The sequence below is a fragment of the Eulemur rufifrons genome, chromosome 29, assembly GCF_041146395.1.
Source record: "Eulemur rufifrons isolate Redbay chromosome 29, OSU_ERuf_1, whole genome shotgun sequence".
Taxonomy (NCBI): domain Eukaryota; kingdom Metazoa; phylum Chordata; class Mammalia; order Primates; family Lemuridae; genus Eulemur; species Eulemur rufifrons.
The window spans coordinates 64,192,975-64,200,829 of NC_091011.1; the positions used below are offsets into that span (position 1 = coordinate 64,192,975).

General features: G+C 37.4%; 1 pseudogene; it reads left to right on the forward strand.

Annotated features, from left to right (window-relative positions):
- Window positions 1-3,273: 3,273 nt before the first annotated feature.
- LOC138377219 (pumilio homolog 3 pseudogene) lies at window positions 3,274-5,222 on the forward strand (annotated as a pseudogene).
- Window positions 5,223-7,855: the final 2,633 nt, after the last annotated feature.

Here is a 7,855-nt window from a genome sequence, read left to right on the forward strand (position 1 = left end):
CCGGCTAATTTTTCCGTAGAGATGTGGTCTTGCTGCATTGCGCAGGCTGGTTTCAAACTCCTGGCCTCGAGTGATCCTCCCACCTTGGCCTCCCAAAGTGCTGGGATTACAGGCATGAGCCACTGTGCTTGACAATATGTAGGACTATTCTTAATCATAAAAATATAAGCACCCAAATACGTCTCTGACCAATATAATAGCAAATGGCCATATGTGGCCATTTAAATTAAGGTTAGTTAAAATAAAATTATAAATTCAGTTCTTCAGTGGTTCCTAGCTTCATGTGGCTAATGACAGCTATATTGGGCAGCAGATATAGAGGACACTTTTATCATCACAGAAATTTCTGTTGGATAGTGCTACTTTATTTAATCATTAATTGCCTAATTTCTTTCCTTTGTTTTGACTCAAAATGAAAGTAAAATGACTTTTGGGATTATTCATTTTTCCTGAAATCCTAGACCCCAAAAGTTTTATATTAGTATTTGAAATTAAAATATCTTATTCTGAATGAGTTAGAGTTATTTTGATATATGCAAAGGGAAGCTCTGGGCAACTCTGACCTCCAGAACTTTAAGAGAAAAAAATTGTGCTTTAAGCAGCTATATTGTGGTAATTTGTTATAGCAGAAATAGGAAACTAATACAGTATTCCAAGAGTTTGTAATCCTCCAAAGTTCAACCCTACATAGCAAAAATTCTTGTTAAAGAGAATTTGAATTTGATTTAACTTTTCTCCTTGGGGAATATAATAATAAAAGGGGCTTTCAGTGGGGTTATGTCTTACCCACGCTTTGACAGTAGGTATAGCAGGAACCACTTGGACTACTCATCCTTGAGGAGACCTGGGATTTGTGTTACATTCCCTACCTTCTGAGGAGGTGTCAGAGTCCAAGCTCAAGGCCTCACAACTTTAGTAATAATATTCAGGTCAATTGAGCCTTGGTGCTCTTATCTCCTAGGGTTTCCAGGCTGCTTTACTTTTGAAACTTGACATCTTCATTACTTTTGTGTTAGCTCAGTGATGTGTTTAAAAAAATTTTATTTGACATCTTATTTTCCTCAAAAGTGGTGTTCAGAGTATGTAATCTGCTATAATGTCAAGTATAGAAGTTCTACCTTTATTTCAATGGTAAAGAAACATAGACTCAGAGTTAACATGACTTTCTTACGATTACACAGTTGTTTTGAACAACCATATATGCTCTGTAGATACTAATTTTAAGATAAGACTATAGTTAGGTTTTCTGAAATGCCTGGCACATTGCTTTTACCTCTTTACTTAAAAGGGATCAATGTCTTAGCAAAAGATGATTTGACTATAAGGAAATCAAGCCTATTAAAAATACACTGAGCCAGAAGCAAAATTTGGGTTACAGAACCCAAAGGCAGGAGGTGCAGTCTGACCTCAGGAGGGGTTGACATTGGATGTGAAAAATCATCGAAATTCAAGGCAGTCACTCTTACTGCCTCTCCTGCCCTCCAGGTCTCCATCTGTGTAATTCTCTTGTGTTTGCTTCATTCTCACTTACTCTGTCAACTGACTTTCTGTTTATCATTTTGCATTCCAGTCCCCTTTAAATTACCTCATAGCCCAAATACTCAACAGAAACTGACCAGGGTCTCTCAGTCTGAACCACAATACAGTCTATGTGAGACAATATCATTGGCTCAACTTGGACCTTTTCTTCCAATCTGCTTTGGACAGGGTGTCTGTCAGCTTGGGATATGACAGCAGCCTCTATGGGAATGGGGCATATACATATTATTTAAAAAGGGAGTAAATGATTAAAAGAGAATATATACACATCTCTAGTACCACTAGGAACATATGTATTAATATATAGTGGTACTGGAAAATGTATATATTCTAATATATATGAACACATTACAATATATATGTATGATAGTATTACATGTGTATATACACATACATATGTGTATATGTATGTCTTTACTAGGCCATGAGTTACTGTGGAGTTTTGGGGTATACCAACAATGTAGGCCCTTAAAATAAGCACATGGCTTATTACTTTTGTGAAACAAAAGTAAGACTTTGAAAAAAATATTTATCTTCATATTAATCTTTTGTTCATGTAATATGCTTGGTAGAATGGAATTTATTTCCTTTCCAAGGTCCTAACAAAAGAATGACTTAATGTGGTTTAATGCTTTGTTCCAGCCAGTGTGTGCCAAACATAAGACGCAAAAAAAAAAAACAATGACCTTTTTAAGTCTGACTCCTTGTAGATGATGGTTGCCAAAGAGAAGCCAGCTTATAGGTTGATTTAATGAATGGGTCAATCCATCATGAATAGGACAAGACCTACTTGAAATTGCTATTGATTGTGAGCCTGTTTCAGATGTTTTATCCAACTAAGAGTCTGTAGGATCAGTTCTTTCTTCAGTTTATTTTATTTTTTGCAATCATTGTCATATCTATAATTCAGAATCTTTTCAATACTGGGTAGAGGAAAAGAAGATAAATAAGTGCAAGAGTGTGTGTGTATATGTGTGTGTATGCTCTTTTGAGATCCAGAACAATTCCTAGAGACACGGTAGGAATTGCGTTCAACAAATATAGGAGATGTTGAAAATCTAAAGGCAACAGTACATCTAGGCATGAGTTGAGATGGGAGAAGAAAAACTGGAATGGATCACTTTCTTTTTTTTTCTTTTTCTTAAATTTCAGAATATTACGGGGATACAAATGTTTTGGTTACATGGATTGTTTTTGTAGTGCTTGAGTCAAAGTTATAAGTGTGTCCATCACCCAGATAGTGTACATTGTACCCATTAGGTATGATTTCACCCATCCCACTTCCCCCCCACCTGCATGATTTCCGTTGAGTTTCACTTCCATCTGTTCACATGAGTGCTGATAGGTTAGTTCCAATTTAATAGTGCGTACAGTGGTGTTTGTTTTTCCATTCTTGCAATACTTAGGAGAATGGTCTCCAGCTCCATTCAGATTGTTGCAAAAGGTATTAATTCATTTTTTATGGCTGAATAGTACTCCATGGTGTGTGTGTGTGTGTGTGTATACACACACATGACATTTTATTAATCCACTCATGACCCTCATTCATCCTCGTGCACCATAGGTGGCACAGGCACCAAGATGTCCAACCGAGTGGTTTGCCGGGAAGCCAGTCATGACGGGAGCTGGTACACAGCCTCAGGACCGCAGCTGAATGCACAGCTAGAAGGTTGGCTTTCACAAGTACAGTCTACAAAAAGACCTGCTAGAGCCATTATTGCACCAGTTGCTGCAATGGAAGTCAAAGGGAAAAAAAAATTCACAGAAAAGAGTGCAAAGGCATCACAAGAAAAAAACAGATTTCATAAAAACAATGCTTCTGGTTCTTCAAAGCCATTCCCAAGAAAAGTTGCTAAGGAGGGTGAATCTAAAATTACATCTAAGAACTTTGAGAAAAGAACCACAAAACCTGGGAAAAAGGGTGTGAAGCAGTTCAAGAATAAGCAACAGGGAGACAAAGCACCGAAGAACAAATTCCAGCGGGCAAATAAATTCAAGAAGAGAAAATTCCAGCCAGATGGTAAAAGGGATGAATCAGCAGCCAAGAAACCCAAGTGGGATGACTTCAAAAAGAAGAAGAAGGAACTGAAGCAGAACAGACAACTGAGTGATAAAACCAACTATGACGTCGTTGTTTGAGCAAAACAGATTTGGGAGATTTTAAGAAGAAAAGACTGTGACAAAGAGAAAAGAGTAAAGTTAATGAGTGACTTGCAGAAGTTGATTCAAGGGAAAATTAAAACCATTGCATTTGCACGTGATTGAACTTGTGTGATCCAGTGTTACATTCAGTACGGTAACGAAGAACAGAAAAAACAGGCTTTTGAAGAATTGCGAGATAATCTGGTTGAATTAAGTAAAGCCAAATATTCCAGAAATATTTTTAAGAAATTTCTCATCTATGGGAGTAAACCACAGATCGCAGAGATAATCAGAAGTTTTAAAGGCCACGTGAGGAAGTTGCTTCGGCATGCAGAAGCCTCGGCCATCGTGGAGTACGCATACAATGACAAAGCCATTTTAAAGCAGAGGAACATGCTGACAGAGGAGCTCTACGGGAACACATTTCAGCTGTACAAGACAGCAGATCACCCAACTCTGGACAAAGTGTTAGAGGTACAGCCAGAAAAATTAGAGCTTATTATGGATGAAATGAAACAGATTCTAACTCCAATGGCCGAAAAGGAAGCTGTGATTAAGCACTCATTGGTGCATAAAGTATTCTTGGACTTTTTTACCTATGCACCCCCCAAACTCAGATCAGAAATGATTGAAGCCATCCGGGAAGCGGTGGTGTACCTGGCACACACACACGATGGCGCCAGAGTGGCCATGCACTGCCTGTGGCATGGCACGCCCAAGGACAGGAAAGTGATCGTGAAAACAATGAAGACTTATGTTGAAAAAATAGCTAATGGCCAATACTTCCACTTGGTTTTACTGGCGGCATTTGATTGCATTGATGATACTAAGCTCATGAAGCAGATAATCATATCAGAAATTATCAGTTCCTTGCCTAACATAGTAAATGATAAATATGGAAAGAAGGTCCTGTTGTATTTACTAAGCCCCAGAGATCCTGCACATACAGTACGAGAAATCATTGAAGTTCTGCAAAAAGGAGATGGAAATGCACACAGTAAGAAAGATACAGAGATCCGCAGACGGGAGCTCTTAGAATCCATTTCTCCAGCTTTGCTGAGCTACCTGCAAGGGCATGCCCAGGAGGTGGTGCTAGATAAGTCTGCATGTGTGTTGGTTGCTGACATTCTGGGATCTGCAACCAGAGACGTTCAGCCTGCCATGAGTGCCATCGCCAGCTTGGCAGCAGCAGAACTGCATCCTGGTGGCAAGGATGGAGAGCTTCACATTGCAGAACATCCCGCAGGACATCTAGTTCTGAAGTGGTTAATAGAGCAAGATAAAAAGATGAAGGAAAATGGAAGAGAAGGTTGTTTTGCAAAAACACTTGTGGAGCATGTTGGTATGAAGAACCTGAAGTCCTGGGCTAGTGTAAATCGAGGTGCCATTATTCTTTCTAGCCTTCTCCAGAGTTCTGACCAAGAAGTTGCAAACAAAGTCAAAGCTGGACTAAAAAGCCTGATTCCCACATTGGAAAAAAACAAAAACATGAGCAAAGGAATAGAAACTGTGCTTGAAAAGCTGAGCGCATAGGTGGCAAGAGTTAAGCGCAAGATGGAATACTTTTTCCCATTCTCTGTTCTGTTTTCCCAGTGCAGAAGAGAAGGGCTGGGGTTCACCTGACTAGTAATTTGGGTGCTCTGTACATGTGTTTCTTCTTTTATAAGTATCTATTTATAAAATTGTTTCAAAAAAAAATCCACTCATGAATTAATGGGCACTTGGGTTGATTCCACGTCTTTGTGACTGTGAATTGTGCTGCTATAAACATTCAAGTGGAAGAGTCTTTTTCATAAGATGACTTTTTTTTTCCTCTGGGTAAATACTCAGTAGAGGTATTGCTGGATCAAATGGTAGTTCTACTTTTAGTTCTTTGAGGAATCTCCATACTATTTTCCATAGAGCTTGGACTAGTTTGCAGTGCTACCAACAGTGTATAAGTGTTCCTTTCTCTCTACATCCACATTAGCATCTATTTTGGGACATTTTGATAAAAGCCATTCTCACTGGGGTTAGGTGATATCTCATTGTAGTTTTGATTTGCATTTCTGATGATTAGTGACATTGAGCATTTTTTCATGTTTTTTAATGGGGCATTTGATTTTTTTCTTGATGATTTGCTTGAGTTTTTGTAGATTTTTTTAATGGGGCATTTGATTTTTTTCTTGATGATTTGCTTGAGTTTTTGTAGATTCTGGTTATTAGCCCTTTATTGGATGAATAGCTTGTGAATATTTTCTCCCATTCTGTATGTTGTCTATTTGTTGATTGTTTCCTTAGCTGTGCAGAAGCCTTTGAATTTAATCAAGCTTCGAATTTAATCAAGCTTTAAATTTAATCAACAATTTTTGTTGTTGCTGTGATTACCCTTGGGGTCTTCTTCATAAATTCTTTGCCTAGTCCAATATCTAAGAGAGTTTTTCCAATACTTTCTTCCAGAATTCTTATGGTTTCATTTCTTAGTTTTAAGTCTGTTATCGATCTTGAATTATTTTTTGTGAGTGGTGAGAGGTATGGATCCTGTTTCAATCTTCTACATGTGGCTATCCAATTTTCCCCGCACCATTTATTCAATAGAGATTCTCTTTCCCAGTGTATATTGCTGTCTACTTCATCAAAGATCAGATGGCAATATGTGGATGGTTTTATATCTGGGTTCTCTGTTCTGTTCCATAAGTCTATGTCTTTATTTTGTATCTTCTCAGACCATAGTGGAATAAAATTAAAAATCAATTCAAACAGACACACTCAATTCTACACAAAGTTGTGGAAATTAAACAATTTACTGTTGAACAATTATTGGGTCAAAGAGGAAATTAAGGTGGAAATAAACAGATTCCTTGAACTAAATGACAAAGGGTATATACGTTATCAAAATCTGTTGGATTCAGCAAAAGCAGTCCAAAGGGGAAAATTCAGAGCCTTAAATGGCTACATCAAAAAGACAAAAAGATCACAAATCAACAATCTAATGAATCCTCTTAAGGAATTGGAAAAGGAAAAGAAAACTAATCCCAAGCGTAGCAAAAAATAAATAACTAAGATCAGAACAGAACTAAATGAAATCAATTCCAAAAGAATTGTACAGAAGATTAATAAAACAAAAGGTGGTTCTTTTGAAAAGACAGACAAAATTGATAGGTGTCTCACTAGGTTAACCAGAAACAGAAGAGAAAGGACCCTAATAAACTCAATAAAATGAAAAAGAAGACATTACAGCTGATACCACAGAAATACAAACATCATCTCTGAATACTATAAAAATCTCTATGCATATAAACTTGAAAATTCTGAGGAAATGGACAAATTCTTATAAACACACCATATCCCTAGGTTCAATCAGGAAGAAATAGAACTCCTGAACAGACCGATATCTAGTAGGCAGCAATAAAAAAAATCTTCCACCAAAAAAAAAAAAAGTCCCAGACCATATGGTTTCACAGCTGAATTTTACCAGTCATACAAGGAAGAACTAGCACCTATACTGCAGAAATTATTTCATAACATTGAGAAGAAAGGAATCCTCTCCAACTTGTTCTATGAAGCCAATATCACCTTGATAGCAAAACCAGGAAAGGACATAACGAAAAAAGAAAATGACAGACCAATATCCCTTATGAATATAGATGCAAAATTCTCAGTAACATCTTAGCAAATGGAATTCAGCTGCACATCAAAAAAAAAAATAATAATCCACCACGACCAGGTGGGCTTCATCCCAGAGATGAAAGGATGGTTCAATAGAAGCAAAAACAAAGACCACATGATCCTCTCGATAGACAAAGAAAAAGCACTTGACAAAATTTAGCACCCTTTTATGATAAGAACTCTTAACAAAATCGGAATAGATGGAACATACCTCAGTATTATAAAAGCCATATATGACAAACTCACACCCAACATCATACTGAACAGGAAAAACTTGAGAGCATTCCTGCTTAGAATTGGAACCAGACAAGGATCCCCATTCTCACGACTTCTATTCAAGATAGTGCTGGAAGTCCTAGCTAGAGCAATCAGACAAGAGAAGGAAATTAAGGGTATTCAGATTGGGAAAGAGGAGGTCAAACTGTTGATCTTTGCTGATGATATGATCTTAGATCTAGAAAACCCCAAAGATTCTGCCAAGAGACTCCTGGAATTGATAAATAAATTCAGCAAAGTCTCAGGCTAC